We start from the raw sequence: 16,483 nt of genomic DNA on the forward strand, positions 1-16,483 counted from the left end.
ACTGCAGAAACTACGGACGTGCTACTGGGATTCCCACATTCACCATTACACTATAAGTGATATGTCAAACAGATTGCTTGCAATTGTACCTACTTCAAATTTATGTATGTGTCTAATAACTGTCACTCTACGTCTTCTTTATTCAAAATGTTGTAGGTTTACTTGTGTTTCTTAATATGATTACTGTACATGAACAGAGAAGCGTATGTTATAAAAAAAGTGTAATTTAACTGAATGATTTTCACATATTTATTATTTTGAATGTGAATAGTATGCGTTGTTTTATTGTTTGGTTAGTGTTTATAAAGCAGATGTTACGCCATTTCGGAATAGGACAGTCAGCTAGAAACGAAGCTTTATTTTCGGATATCTTAAGCTTCATGCTGTTGCCTGTCAAAAAGATTTCGACACTCTTGAAAGTATTTCATGAAGTGGTATGTTGTGTTTCAGTACCTGTGCCGGCCCGAATCTCGTCCGACACAGATCGGAATGAAACATCACTGTTTCGATACAATTAATCCGTTCCAAGCACAGGTGGACTGAAACAGCCTTATTTTGAAACAACGATACAGTTTCTGTGTCTGGCTCGAGATCGAATCTGGTCCGGTTACCCGAGACAGGGGCGGAATGAAACACCACTGTTTCGAAACAGTGAACCACAGCCGTTCCGAAACACTGAAACAGTTCCACGTATCGATACACTGTATCGAAACGTAGAAACAGTGCCCAAGTCTAGAGGGAAGTGTGTGGGATAGAAATGTTACAGGGAGACCAATGCATGAATACAGTAGGCGAGTTGAAATAGATGTAGGTTGTTGTAGTTATTCAGAGGTGAAGAGGTTTGTACATGATAGGTTAGCCGTGCAGAGCTGTATCAAATCAGCCTTTGACTGAAGATGGCAACAACAACATCAACTGATTGATGACTTGGTAGTAAGTCAGAACTTACAATGATACCGCCCGAGTGACTAGTGGCTGACATATAAAATAACCAGCGGAAAAGTGCTCCTATCGGAGCACAAAAGATGCGAATATGTTTCTGTTCATTTAAAAGACTGTGACTGAAAAGTGAGGTACTAGCTGTCTCATTCTAACTTCCTCAGTAACTTCCCAAAAAAAATTGGCACGCGAACATATTCGCGCTTTTTCTAACAGGATACATAAACGTGGATACTCTGCAAATTACCTATAAAGGCTTGGCAGAGGGTTCATCGAATCACATTCAGAATTCTCTATTATTCCAACCTCGTATAGCGCACGGAAAGAACAAACACCCATATCTTTCCGTACGAGCACTGATTTCCCTTATTTTATCGTGGTGATTGTTTCTCCCTATGTAAATCGGTGTCAACAAAATATTTTCGCATTCGGAGGAGAAACCTGGTGATCGAAATTTCGTGAGAAGATTCCGTCGGAACGCAAAACGCCTTTGTTTTAATGAAGTTCACCCTAAATTCTGTATCATTTCAGTGACACTCCCTCCCCTATTTCGCTATAATACAAAACATGCTGCCCTTCTTTGAACTTTTTCGATGTACTCCGTCAGTCCTATCTGGTAAGGATCCCACACCGCGTAGCAGTATTCTAAAAGAGGACGGACAAGCGTAGTGTAGGCAGTCTCCTTAGTACATCTATTCCATTTTCTAAGTGTCCTGCCAATAAAACCCAGTCTTTGGTTGTCTTTCCCCACAACATTTTCTATGCGTTCCTTCCAGTTTAAGCTGTAGTTGTAATTCCTAGGTATTTCATTGAATTAACGGCCTTTAGATTTGACTGATTTATCGTTTAACAGAAGTTTAACGAATTCCTTTTACGTAGGTTGGAACATAAATAGTGGCAACTACACTCATGCTCATAAATTAATGATAATGCTGATATATGGTGAAACAACGCTCTGGTGGGCGGTTTGCGGGTTCAAATCACCTCGGGGTATGACCATGCGGTGCATTTGACCTGCGGTCGTCGCACGGTGGAGCTGGCAGCTGTCCACATGCGCAGAGGTGTGTTGGTGCACGTCGGAGTACGGTGCAGCGAGTAAGTGTGCAGACGTTTTCAGACGTGCTAATGCTGACTGTGTGTTGAAAATGTCTCAAAGAACACATATTGATGACGCCATGAGGGGTAGAATACTAGAGCGACTGGAGGCTGGTCAAACACAGGAGGTGATAGCACGGGCAGTCCGTGTGCCACAAAGTGTGATCTCAAGATTATGGCAACGATTCCAGCAGACAGGAAACGTGTCCCGGCGCTACAGTACGGGTTGTCCACAGTGTACAACACCACAAGAATACCGATATCTCACCGTCAGTGCCCGCAGACGGCCACGGAGTACTGCAGGTAGCCTTGCTCGGGAACTTACCGCAGCCACTGGAACAGTTGTCTCCAGACACACAGTCTACAGACGACTGAACAGACATGGTTTATTCGCCCGGGGACCTGCAAGGTGAATTCCACTGTCCCTGATTACAGAGGAGCCCATAAAGCCCGGTGTCACGAACACAGTACATGGTCATTGGAACAGTGGTCCCAGGTTATGTTCATAGACGAGTCCAAGTATAGTCTGAACAGTGATTCTCGCCGGGTTTTCATCTGGCATGAACCAGGAACCAGATACCAACCCCTTAATGTCCTCTAAATGGACCTGTATGGAGGTCGTGGTTTGATGGTGTCGGGTGGGATTATGGTTGGTGCACCTACACTCCTGCATATCTTTGACAGAGGATCTGTCACAGGTCAGGTGTATCGGGACGACATTTTGCACCAGTATGTCCTCCTTTTCAGGGGTGCAGTGGCTCCCAGCTTCCTCTCGATGGATGATAAAGCACAGCCCCACCGAGCTGCCATCGTGGAATATATCAGGCGAATGGAGTGGCCTGACTGTTCTCCAGACATAAACCCCATCGAGCACGTCTGGGATGCTCCCGGTCGACGTGTCGATGAACGTCTTCAAACCCCTAGGACACTTTAGGAGCTCCGACAGGCACTGGTCCAAGAATGGGAGGCTATACCCCAGCAGCTGCTCGACCACCTTATCCAGATTATGCCAACCCGTTGTGCGGCTTGTGTACGTGTGCATGGTGATCGTATCCCGTACTGATGTCGGGGTACACGCGCAGGAAACAGTGGCGTTTTGTAGCACATGTGTTTCGGGACGGTTTTCCCAACTTATCACCAATGCCGTGGACTTACAGATCTGTGTCGTGTGTGTTTCCTATGTACCTATCCTATTAGCGCCAGTTTTGTGTAGTGCCACGTTGTGTGGCACCACACTCTGCAATTATCCTTAATTTATGAGCATGAGTGTATTTATTCACAACCGTTACAAAAGAGTTACATGTTTGCACCTGTTACTGTCCTTCAAAGTAGCCACCAGCGTTGTGTAGAAACCGTTGCCAGCGATGTGGAAAGCGTAGTATACTGTTAGCAGAGCCTGTTCTGTTGATGGTGCGAATGAAGTGGTCTACAGTTCTGAAGCGAATGCCACGAAGTGGTTTCTTGATCTTCGGAATCAAATCAAAGTCACAAGGACTTAAGTCCGGGGAGTATGGTGGATGTTCCAGTACTTCCTAGTCCCATCGACCGAACAGAGCAGCCACAGCTTGCGCTATATGCGCCCGCGCATTGTCGTGCAAAATGATGGGTAAGTTGCGCAGAGAGAGTCGCCGCTTCTTTCGCAAAGCTGGTCGTTTTGGGAGCATCACCTGCGAGTCACACCCACTAGTCCACCGCTGTAAGTCGCTCATAGTCATCCACTCCCAGATATTCTTTGTCATTCTCTATTTCAATCCAGGTCATTGTTATTATCTTTTGAGTACCTCTGTCATTGTCTCCTGCGTCACAGCCACAGTCTCCTTCGTTCTGTTCTAATACTATAGGATCCTCTCACTGTCTCCCCCCTGCTGTCTCTTAGTGTTGATATCTCATTCCTTCCTTTCTATTGCTGCTGTCCTCACAGTCACTATCTCTCTCGCTGTTACTGTCACTGTCATGTACTCTGTGCCTCGTTATCACTGGCTCTACTCCCACTTCCCCTTTCTATTTATTCCATCCCCTGGCACTGCCTCCTTCGCTCTTTTCCAAGCACTTTTCTGTCACTGCCAACTATGCTTTACTGTTACTGTGTCCATCTCTTTCTCTCACGCAGTCATTGTCTTCCCCCGCTCTTTCTATACCATAACCACTGTCTACTATCTTCCAGTATTTAGTACTTTTCCGTCTCTTTGCCATTGCCACTGTCTCAGCACAAAGCCCTAATATGTTCGTATGTCAAAATGTTTGGGAAAATTTTTGAAGATACTGAGGAAGATAGAATGCTGGTTCCCTAAGAGTCTTTTAACTTAATAGGAACATCTACATCTACATGGATACTCTGCAAATCACATTTAAGTGCCTGTCAGAGGGTTCATCGAACCACCTTCACAATTCTCTATTATTCCAATCTCGTATAACGCGCGGAAAGAATGAACACCTACATCTTTCCGTACGAGCTCTTATTTTCCTTATTTTATCGTGGTGATCGATCCTCCCTATGTAGGTCGGTGTCAACAAAATATTTTCGTATTCGAGGCGAAAGTTGGTGATTGGAATTTCGTGAGAAGATTCCGTCGCAACGAAAAAGTCTTTCTTTTAATGATTTCCAGCCAAAATCCTGTATCATTTCTGTGACACTCTTCCAGATTTCGCGATAATACAAAAAATGCTGCCTTTCTTTGAACTTTTCGATATACTCCGTCAGTCCTATCTGCTAAGAATCCCACACCGCGCAGCAGTATTCTAAAAGAGGACGGACAAGCGTAGTGTAGGCAGTCTCCTTAGTAGGTCTGTTACATTTTCTATGTGTCCTGCCAATAAAACGCAGTCTTTGGTTAGCCTTCCCCACAACATATTCGCATTGTTTGTGCTCCGAAAGGAGTATTTTTCCACTGGTTCTCTTCTTTTCGCGAAAATATAGTAAAAGACCATTTTAATGGATTTGAGAAGAATTGCCTATGCGCTAATGTTGCCCTTAAAACCCACCATAGACCATATCAAATACAAAAAGAATCACTCGATTTTCTACACTTGCCTAAGCAGGAGGAAATATGTTATACTCATACTTTGAACCTGTACTGTGGGATAGTGGCACTAAGACGATTCCTCTCTTGGGTATACAACTGTTCCCTAGCCCAAGGGCTATCCAGAACACTTGACCCTACATTTTTATCACCTTTAGAACGCGAGGTATGAGCCCCTGAAAATCCTGTATCCAGAACACTTGACCCTACATTTTTATCACCTTTAGAACGCGAGGTATGAGCCTCTGAAAATCCTGTATCCAGAACACTTGACCCTACATTTTTATCACCTTTAGAACGCGAGGTATGAGCCCCTGAAAATCCTGTTTCTAAGCGAGGTGATTTGGAACATATTAGTGCGCATTCTGTCGCACGCATACCGATGGCAAAACTCCTGGTTAAAGCGTTTTAAAATATGGCGGTTCTGGCTCATTGGTGCTATGGACCTTTGCCATCAAACATCATTTCTAAATAGCTCACCTAGTAGAACAGATACCGGGCCGGATGCGATCGCATCGGCAGGCAGTTACGTGCACAACGGCGGCTAGCGGACGTCGGTGACGCAAGACGCCGGGGAACGCACCGCGGTTGGCGCAACCGGCATCAGGAGGACGCAGTGGCAGGTGCGCGGGCGTGGTGAGGTGTGGTGTGGCGGTGTGAGGTGCTCTGCTGACCCACACACGGGCGCACCAGCTACCGAACGCAACGTAACGATCCCTTTGGCGGAGCGCGCTGCGACCCACTTGCACAGCTGCCCACGTAATGCTCGCTCGGTCCGTGCACGACAATCAAGGCTCTTGCCAAGCCGTCTTTGCAACACCTGGACGACATGTCGGAGGCCCTAATGTATCTTAGTTCTAATCTGATACCTAAGAAATACGTAACGACAATCACAGCATCTACAGAAAGAAAAGGCATCAGTGTGACACACAGTTTTATCAGTCTTTTTCGATATTTTAGCTATACAGGAATAGTGAACAGAGTCACTTCGGCAGTTGTCAGACAAAGTAACAGAAGATCTGGGAACACGTGGTGAATCTGGAGGGTCTCATTCCGTGTTTATCGTATCCGGCACATTATCCTCAGAATTGAGATTGTTCACTTTTTCTGTTGGGTAGCGCTGATCGACTTTAGTAGTAATAGTTGCACTCTCTTCCAGCAAAATATTCTGGTCCAGTTCGTTTTCGGATGTTTCTGAGCCTGGATCGTGTTCTTCAGTTGACAGATCCCTTTCCTCAGGAGCATATCTATCATCGGAGTTAATTTCAGAAAACATCTCCTCCATCATCTGCATAAATCTTTTGCTTCTCTTAGACACATTTGCAAATATTTTCCAGCCATTTCACTCTAAAAAAAGCAGCTTGAGTTATGAAGCAGTGTGCCAGGACTCGCTTGTTGAATGTAAAAAGAGTAGCTACCTACACAAATTAGCAAACAGCCAAGAAACAATTGTAAAATGAATGATCCACAATAAATCAGATTAAAACTGACACTGTTTAAAAGTACGTGCCTGTATATAGAACATATGTCGAATGTGTAAAGTTTAAATTTATAAAGAAAGAGAACCAGACTAATACGAACTGAAACAGCACTTAAAAATTAGTAATTTGGTACTTATGATTTTATAAAAGAAGTTATTCACTGTAAAGCAAACCCAATAAAGCGTAAATTAAGCTGTAGCTTAGTCAGCAATTTAAAAAATGTCGTGTAAAAGAAAGAACAAGTTGGATTATCTACCTTTGAGGCACAACAGTGCGAGTTCAAACGTCAGTCAGTCTGTGAGGCGGTTGAATACAAGTTTGTTCTGTAGGTCTGCAAGACGAAGCGCGTGATCTCCACTGCACTAAGAGTATATAGGCCTGCCAAATGAGGCTCTCGTAGCCAGCTAGAACCGTAGGGCGATTTTCAGCGGCTCTCAGATGGGTATACCGTTCCAACCGTTAACACGATTTTCTTAGGTAGCTTTTTTGTCTGTTGGTACGCTAAAAATTTTGCATTTCATTTTTGTTGTGGATTGGCAGGAGAGCCAACCCACGAATGTTAGAGGAAGCCGAAAGGCACGCGTTTAGCTCAAGCAGGCTGGCGTGAGGTCTGGAACAGGACAAAGAAATTAGAACTTAGAAAAACGGACGCAGATGGTGGAATACTTAAATTTAATCCAATGAATGTTGAACGTAGCTCTTGTCTGTACATTATTTACAATATCAATAGTAACTGAACATGGCGCCTTGCTAGGTCGTAGCAAATGACGTAGCTGAAGGCTATGCTAACTATCGTCTCGGCAAAGGAGAGCGTAATTATTCAGTGAACCACCGCTAGCAAAGTCGGTTGTACAACTGGGGCGAGTGCTAGGAAGTCTCTCTAGACCTGCCGTGTGGCGGCGCTCGGTCTGCAATCACTGACAGTGGCGACGCGGGTCCGACGTATACTAGCGGACCGCGGCCGATTTAAAGGCTACCACCTAGCAAGTGTGGTGTCTGGCGGTGACACCACAATTTTAAACCGATTTCTCGATGGGCCAGAGACTTGAAACTTTTCAACATGGCAATATTAACTCGCTTTCTTTGCCTGGCACGTGGCAGACCGTACTTTGTCTACCACTGTCATTTCTCGGTGAGCTAAAGACTTCAAACTTTCAACATAGCTCAGAACTTGATGACAATGCAACTTAAACTCGCTTTCGTGTCTGGTGTGTGGCGGAGGGTCCGTTGTGTACTACTTGCTCCACTTGCGAATGTTTCTTGGTAAGAACGGTTGCTGTTAAGTCCCAGTGTGAGCTCGAATCTCTCTAATTTTTACTTTCGAGGTCTTTTCGTGAAATTATCGTACGACGAAGCAATGTGCTGGCTGACTCAGGTGAAGAAAAAGCTTTTTAATATAACAAGTTTTTACCACGAACTGAAAAGTATAAAATATACGCTCCAAGCCCACTACACATTCCTAACACCATAGAGTTAGTCCCGAAAATCCTTTCAGAATTTAAAAGGATAAACATGGGGCATACCCAGTACATAACTGACGCATGAATAACTCACCTTACTACTGCCTGCTTATGCGCCCCACGCTTTTCGTTTTAAATTCTTCAAGTGTTTTCATAGCCGTTAAAAATTCACAAGCACACTACCTGTATACGGTTAGGAATCTGGATGGGGCAAAGAGCAATTTCACTGAAGACCCAAAGAAACTCTTACACCTAACTACACTCCTGGAAATGGAAAAAAGAACACAATGACACCGGTGTGTCAGACCCACAATACTTGCTCCGGACACTGCGAGAGGGCTGTACAAGCAATGATCACACGCACGGCACAGCGGACACACCAGGAACCGCGGTGTTGGCCGTCGAATGGCGCTAGCTGCGCAGCATTTGTGCACCGCCGCCGTCAGTATCAGCCAGTTTGCCGTGGCATACGGAGCTCCATCGCAGTCTTTAACACTGGTAGCATGCCGCGACAGCGTGGACGTGAACCGTATGTGCAGTTGACGGACTTTGAGCGAGGGCGTATAGTGGGCATGCGGGAGGCCGGGTGGACGTACCGCCGAATTGCTCAACACGTGGGGCGTGAGGTCTCCACAGTACATCGATGTTGTCGCCAGTGGTCGGCGGAAGGTGCACGTGACCGTCGACCTGGGACCGGACCGCAGCGACGCACGGATGCACGCCAAGACCGTAGGATCCTACGCAGTGCCGTAGGGGACCGCACCGCCACTTCCCAGCAAATTAGGGACACTGTTGCTCCTGGGGTATCGGCGAGGACCATTCGCAACCGTCTCCATGAAGCTGGGCTACGGTCCCGCACACCGTTAGGCCGTCTTCCGCTCACGCCCCAACATCGTGCAGCCCGCCTCCAGTGGTGTCGCGACAGGCGTGAATGGAGGGACGAATGGAGACGTGTCGTCTTCAGCGATGAGAGTCGCTTCTGCCTTGGTGCCAATGATGGTCGTATGCGTGTTTGGCGCCGTGCAGGTGAGCGCCACAATCAGGACTGCATACGACCGAGGCACACAGGGCCAACACCCGGCATTATGGTGTGGGGAGCGATCTCCTACACTGGCCGTACACCACTGGTGATCGTCGAGGGGACACTGAATAGTGCACGGTACATCCAAACCGTCATCGAACCCATCGTTCTACCATTCCTAGACCGGCAAGGGAACTTGCTGTTCCCACAGGACAATGCACGTCCGCACGTATCCCGTGCCACCCAACGTGCTCTAGAAGGTGTAAGTCAACCACCCTGGCCAGCAAGATCTCCGGATCTGTCCCCCATTGAGCATGTTTGGGACTGGATGAAGCGTTGTCTCACGTGGTCTGCACGTCCAGCACGAACGCTGGTCCAACTGAGGCGCCAGGTGGAAATGGCATGGCAAGCCGTTCCACAGGACTACATCCAGCATCTCTACGATCGTCTCCATGGGAGAATAGCAGCCTGCATTGCTGCGAAAGGTGGATATACACTGTACTAGTGCCGACATTGTGCATGCTCTGTTGCCTGTGTCTATGTGCCTGTGGTTCTGTCAGTGTGATCATGTGATGTATCTGACCCCAGGAATGTGTCAATAAAGTTTCCCCTTCCTGGGACAATGAATTCACGGTGTTCTTATTTCAATTTCCAGGAGTGTAATATCGTGTAGGGACCCCGCGAGTACGCAGAAGTGCCGCAACACAACGTGGCATAGACTCGACTCAAAATGTTCAAATGTGAGTGAATTCCTAAGGGACCAAACTTCTTAGGCCATCAGTCCCTAGACTTACACACTACTTAAACTAACTTATGCTAAGAACAACACACACCCATGACCCAGAGAGGACTCGAACCTCCGGCGGGAGGGGCCGCGCAGTCCGTGACATGACGCCTCAAACCGCGCGGCCATAGCTCGGCCTAGACTTAACTGATGTCTGAAGTAATGCTGGAGGGAATTGACACCATGAATCCTGCAGGGCTGTCCATAAATCCGTAAGGGTACGAGGGGGTGGAGATCTCTTCTGAACAGCACGTTGCAAGGCGTCCCAGATATACTCAATAACATTAATGTCTGGGGAGTTTAGTGGCCCTCGGAAGTGTTTAAACGCAGAAGAGTGTTCCTGAAGCCATTCTTTAGCAATTCTGGACATGTGGGGTGTGGCATCGTCCTGCTGGAATGGCCCAAGCCGTCGGAATGCACAATGGACATGAATGGATGCAGGTGATCAGACAGGATGCTTACGAACTTGTCATCTGTCAGAGTCTCTAGATGTATCATGGGTCCAATATCACTCCAACTGCACACGCCGCACAACATTACAGAGCCTTGAACAGTTCGCTGCTGACATGCAGGATCCACGGATTCATGAGGTTGTCCCCTTACCCATATACGTCCATCCGCTCGATACAATTTGAAAAGAGGCTCTTCTGACCAGGCAACATGTTTGCAGTCATCAATCGTCCAGTGTCGGTGTTGACGGGCCCAGGCGATGCGCAAAGCTTTGTGTCGTGCACTCATCAAGGGTACACGAGTGGACCTTCGGCTCCGAAAGCCCATATCGATGATGTTTCTTTGAATGGTTCGCACGTTGACACTTGTTGATAGCCCAGCGTTGAAATCTGAAGCAATTTACGGAAGGGTTGCACTTCTGTCACGTTGAACGATTCTCTTCAGTCGTCCCATTAGCCACATTCTTGCAGGATCTTTTTTCGGCCGCAGCGATGTCGGAGATTTGATGTTTTACCGGGTTCATGATATTCACGGTACACTCGTGAAATGGTCGTACGGAAGAATCCCCACTTCGTCGTAGCCTCGGAGATGCTATATCCCATCGCTCGTGCGCCGACTATAAAAGCTCGTTCAAACTCGCTTAAATCTTGATAACCTGCCATTGTAGCAGCAGTAACCGATGTAACAACTGTGCCAGACACTTTCTGTCTTATGTAGGCGTTGCCGATCGCAGCGCTGTATCCTGCCTGTTTCAAATCTCTGTATTTGAAAACGCATGGCTATACTAGTTTCTTTGGCGTTTCAGTGTATTTTATACTTTTAATCCGTTTTGAAAACGTGTTATATTAAAAGGTTTTTATTTTAATAATTATTTATTGTTTATTTCACTCTCGCAATGGGAAGCGGACTATCAGCAGCTGAAACTGTGCATATACTTCATCTTTGGCTTTATCGCGAAAGAAAATAGTCCAATGGTGTCAAATAAGGCGTATGTGCAACCCAACCGATATCAATTACGCGTCCTATCCAGCGACCAGGAAAGAAATGGATGAGCACTTTACTGGTCACAAGCAAATAGGACGAGCTGTGCAGTCACCGTGCTGATACCACATAAATCTACGTACTTTAAGCGGCACTTTCTCTAGGAGAGGTGGCAGGGCTTCACTAAGAAACTGTACGTGTATTTCATAATCCCCCATTAAATGTTCACAATGCGTTGCTTCTGACGTTCAACCTTCCTCGGCCGATGCGGTTTCTCAGTGGTGCAATAATGTATATAGATAGGGTGGTCCATTGATAGTGACCGGGCCAAATATCTCACGAAATAAGCATCAAACGGAAAAACTACAAAGAACGAAACTCGTCTAGCTTGAAGGGGGAAACCAGATGGCGCTATGGTTGGCCCGCTAGATGGCGCTGGCATAGGTTCAAATGGCTCTGAGCACTATGGGACTTAACTTCTGAGGTCATTAGTCCCCTAGAACTTAGAACTACTTAAACCTAACTAACCTAAGGACATCACACACATCCATAACCGAGGCAGGATTCGAACCTGCGACCGCAGCGGTAACGCGGTTCCAGACTGTAGCGCCTAGAACCACTCGCCCACTCCGGCGGCGCTTCCATAGGTCAAACGGATATCAACTGCTTTTTTTAAAAATAGGAACCCCCATTTTTTATTACATATTCGTGTAGTACGTAAATAACTATGAACGTTTAAGTTGGACCACTTTTTTCGCTTTGTGATGGATGGCGCTTTAATAGTCACAAACATGTGGTTCACAATTTTAGACGAACAGTTGGTAACAGGTAGGTTTTTTAAATTAAAATACAGAACGTAGGTACGTCTGAACATTTTATTTCGGTTGTTCCAATGTCATACATCTACCTTTGTGAACTTATCATTTCTGAGAACGCACGCTGTTAGAGCGTGATTATGCAATAAATACTCAAAATGATGTCCGTCAACCTGTATGCATTTGGCAATACGTGTGACGACATTCCTCTCAACAGCGAGTAGTTCGCCTTCCGAGATGTTCGCACATGCATTGACAATGCGCTGACGCACGTTGTCAGGCGTTGTCGGTGGTCCACGACAGCAAATATCCTTCAACTTTCCCCACAGAAATAAATCCGGGGACGTCAGATCCGGTGAACGTGTGGGCCACGGTATGCTGCTTCGACGACCAATCCACCTGTCATGAAATACGCTATTCAATACCGCTTCAACCGCACGCGAGCTATGTGCGGGACATCCATCATGTTGGAAGTATATCGCCATTCTGTGATGCAGTGAAACATCTTGTAGTAACATAGGTAGAATATTACGTAGGAAATCAGCATACATTGCACCATTTCAATTGCCATCGATAAAATGGGGGCCAATTATCCTTCAAAAATTGTTCAAATGGCTCTGAGCACTATGGGACTTAACTTCTGAGGTCATCAGTCCCCTAGAACTTAGAACTATATAAACCTAGCTAAACTGAGGACATCACACACATCCATGCTCGAGGCAGGATTCGAACCTGCGACCTTAGCGGTCGCGCAGTTCCAGACTGTAGCGCCTAGAACCGCTCGGCCACCCCGGCCGGCAATTATAATTCCTCCCATAATGCCGCACCATACATTCACCCGCCAAGGTCGCTGATTTCCACTTGTCGCAGCCATCGTGGATTTTCCGTTGCCCAATAGTGCATATTATGCCGGTTTACGTTACCGCTGTTGGTGAATGACGCTTCGTCGCTAAATAGAACGCGTGCAAAAAATCTGTCATCGTCCCGTAATTTCTCTTGTGCCCAGTGGCAGAACTGTACACGATGTTCAAAGTCGTCGCCATGCAATTCCTGGTGCATAGAAATTTGGTACGGATGCAATCGATGTTGATGTAGCATTCTCAACACCGACGATTTTGAGATTCCCCATTCTCGCGCAATTTGTCTGCTACTGTGTGCGGATTAACCGCAACAGCAGCTAAAACACCTACTTGGGCATCATCATTTGTTGCAGGTCGTGGTTGACGTTTCACATATGGCTGAACACTTCCTGTTTCCTTAAATAACTTAACTATACAGCGAACGGTCCGGACACTTGGATGATGTCGTCCAGGATACCGAGCAGCATACATAGCACACGCTGGTTCGCCATTTTGATCACAATAGCCATACATCAACACGATATCGACCTTTTCTCGAAATTGGTAAACGGTCGATTTTAACACGGGTAAAGTATCACGAAGCAAATACCGTCCGTACCGGCGGAATGTTACGTGATAACACGTACTAATACGTTTTTGGCTATTACAGCGCCATCTGTCACAAAGCGAAAAAAGTGGTCCCGCTAAAACATTCATATTTCTTTACGTACTACACGAATATGTAATAAAAATGGGGGTTCATATTAAAAAAAAAACGCAGTTGATATCCGTTTGACCTATGGCAGCGCCATCTAGCGAGCCAGACATAGCGCCATCTGGTTTCCCCCTTCTAGCTAGACGAGTTTCGTTCTTCGTAGTTTTTTCGTTTGATGCTTATTTCGTGAGATATTTGGCTCGGTCACTATCAATGGACCACCCTGTATGTCTTACACCTAGCGTTCCATGATTTGTAGCCGGCCGGGGTGGCCGAGCGGTTCTAGGTGCTACAGTCTGGAACCGCGCGACTGCTACGGTCGCAGGTTCGAATCCTGCCTCGGGCATGGATGCGTGTGATGTCCTTAGGTTAGTTAGATTTAATTAGGTCTAAGTTCTAGGGGACTGATGACCTCAAAAGTTAAGTCCCATAGTGCTCAGAGCCATTTGAACCATGATTTGTAAAGGTAGCTTCATCGACAAAGCTACCACCGAATTGTCATTCGTGTTGGAAATCGTCTGTTGAGATACCTTTGCGCATACAATTCAGCTGTTCTCTTTGTAGTCCTTCTTCGCTCACCGTAAGGAAGTAATTTATCTAGTTCTTCTTTGTTTGTGAAACGTATTTATATATAAAAAAAGTACATGACACAAACAGAATGAAAGCTACATTTTTCTGTGACCGTATCATATAGGTATTGTGGCAGTACTACACCTTATTCTACGTGACGTATTTCTTTATATTCTTATTTTATTTAATGTAGGGAAGTTCCCTTACAGCCATCTCAATAGTGCAATGTCAGTTATGACGATACCAACGTAAGAACAACACAACACTCGGATTCCGTCAGAAAAAAATCTCCGATCCGGCCGGGAATCTTACCCGGGCCATTCCGGTTAGCAATCCATAGCGCTGACGGCCTAGCTACCGCCGCAGACGTCGTATTCCTTTATTTGCGTATGAAATCACGAACTTCCACATAAGACAGCAATCGGTTTCACGTTCGAAACATATAAATCGTGTTCTATGTCTAATAGCTACCACGAAATTAGTAATCGGATTTTGAAGAGTGAAACTCCGCTGAATTGTACTCTTTTAGAACTAGGACACTATAAGCAGAAATTATTATAGTTTAATTTGGAAAAGCTGATACCGATATCGCTGAAATTAAGATAGCTGTGATTATACGTCGTTTAATGAGGACTTACTCACAGTTCATCTGGGTAAAAACAGAATTACTGTATCTTATGACACATTACACGTTTCCGGAAATACAGAGTGGTTATAATTTTGCTACTTCAGCGAGCACGCCGACGGTATTGCTGTAATGGTTTGGTTAGCATTTGGTTGGGTGACCATCCGGGTCTACCGAGCGCTGTTGGCAAGCGGGTGCACTTTGCCCTCGTGAGGCCAATTTAGGAACAACTTCATTGAGAAGTTGCTGTTCCTGTCACGGAAACTGACAACGACAAGGACAACGGTCGGCTGAGGATGACACGGCGGTCGGTCGATACGTTGCGCCTTCCAAGCGTGTTCGGACGGAGAGTATACTGGAGCCTATGTAGATGGAGAGCTGTTTAACGTATGGATGCGACACTCCATAGGAACCGCATTCAGACAGTACGCTGCACGATTTTCGATGTTGGTAGACTATCAACAATAGCCCCTAAATAAACTTTAGAATGAAAAAAATTATTTGAACACTTTTCTTTTTAAAAAGACGAAATATAAATCTCATATTTTGAAAGTGTTTTATTACAGCTCAAACTACTGAGTTAATGAGACAACTTCTACTGCTTACTTCTAACAGCGTTTATTTTTTTTTTTTAAATGATGTCAGTGCATTGCGAGAGATATCTGCAACAGCTTCTCAGAAAACATAGTTCTCTATGCATATGCAGGATAGCCGTTGAAAAACATGGTTCCTCAGCACCAGTCCCTCTTCACCTTTATTTTTGCTTCAGCAGAATCCATTTAAAACCAATCAATTTAAAATGTGCATGTACTTGCTGTCTGTAAATAACCTGAATACTGGAATCCAGACTTCAGCCTACCAATACCTCGAGTCTCACCACACATGCTAATAATAATAACAGTAGTAGTAATAATAATAATAATAATAATAATGCTCGGTACGCCGTACAACAATGTTGTAACTATTACTTACTCACTGTTGTGTTGTGCAGTCATTTAGTTCATTTATTGCCGTGAAGTAAATAAAGAAATTACTGGTCTATTTTGGGAACTACCAAAACTAGGATAAGGCATTTTCATGACATATTTAAACGTATGTTACACACTCATCAAAAAAAGTTTTGCACCACCTCGGTTCCGAGAGTTCCGGAACCTGTACAGAAAATTGGAATGGAGATCAACATAATCATCATTTCCGCCCTTTTTATTGCTCATGAAAACCAAACATTGCATGTTGTACCACCATACAACGAGACCTTCAGAGGTGGTGGTCCTGACTGCTGTACACACCGGTACTTCTAATACCCAGTAGCACGTCCTCTTGCATTGATGCATGCCTGTATTCGTCGTGGCATACTATGCACAAGTTCATCAAGGCACTGTGGGTCCAGATTGTCCCACTCCTCAACGGAGATTCGGCGTAGATCCCTCAGAGTGGTTCGTGGGTCACATCGGCCATAAACAACCATTTTCACGTCTGTATAAAATGCTGGTCACTCTAGTTCAGCGATGTCGTTGTTTACTGAAGGAAGTCATTCACAAGTTGAGCACGATGGGGGCGCGAATTTTCGTCCAATATGCTGCCGATATGGTTGCACTGTCGGCTGGAGGATGGCATTCACGTATCGTACAGACGTTACGGCGCCTTCCATGACCACCAAAGGCGTACGTAGGCCCCACATAATGCCA

Source organism: Schistocerca nitens, chromosome 4 (assembly GCF_023898315.1).
Source record: "Schistocerca nitens isolate TAMUIC-IGC-003100 chromosome 4, iqSchNite1.1, whole genome shotgun sequence".
NCBI classification, from domain to species: domain Eukaryota; kingdom Metazoa; phylum Arthropoda; class Insecta; order Orthoptera; family Acrididae; genus Schistocerca; species Schistocerca nitens.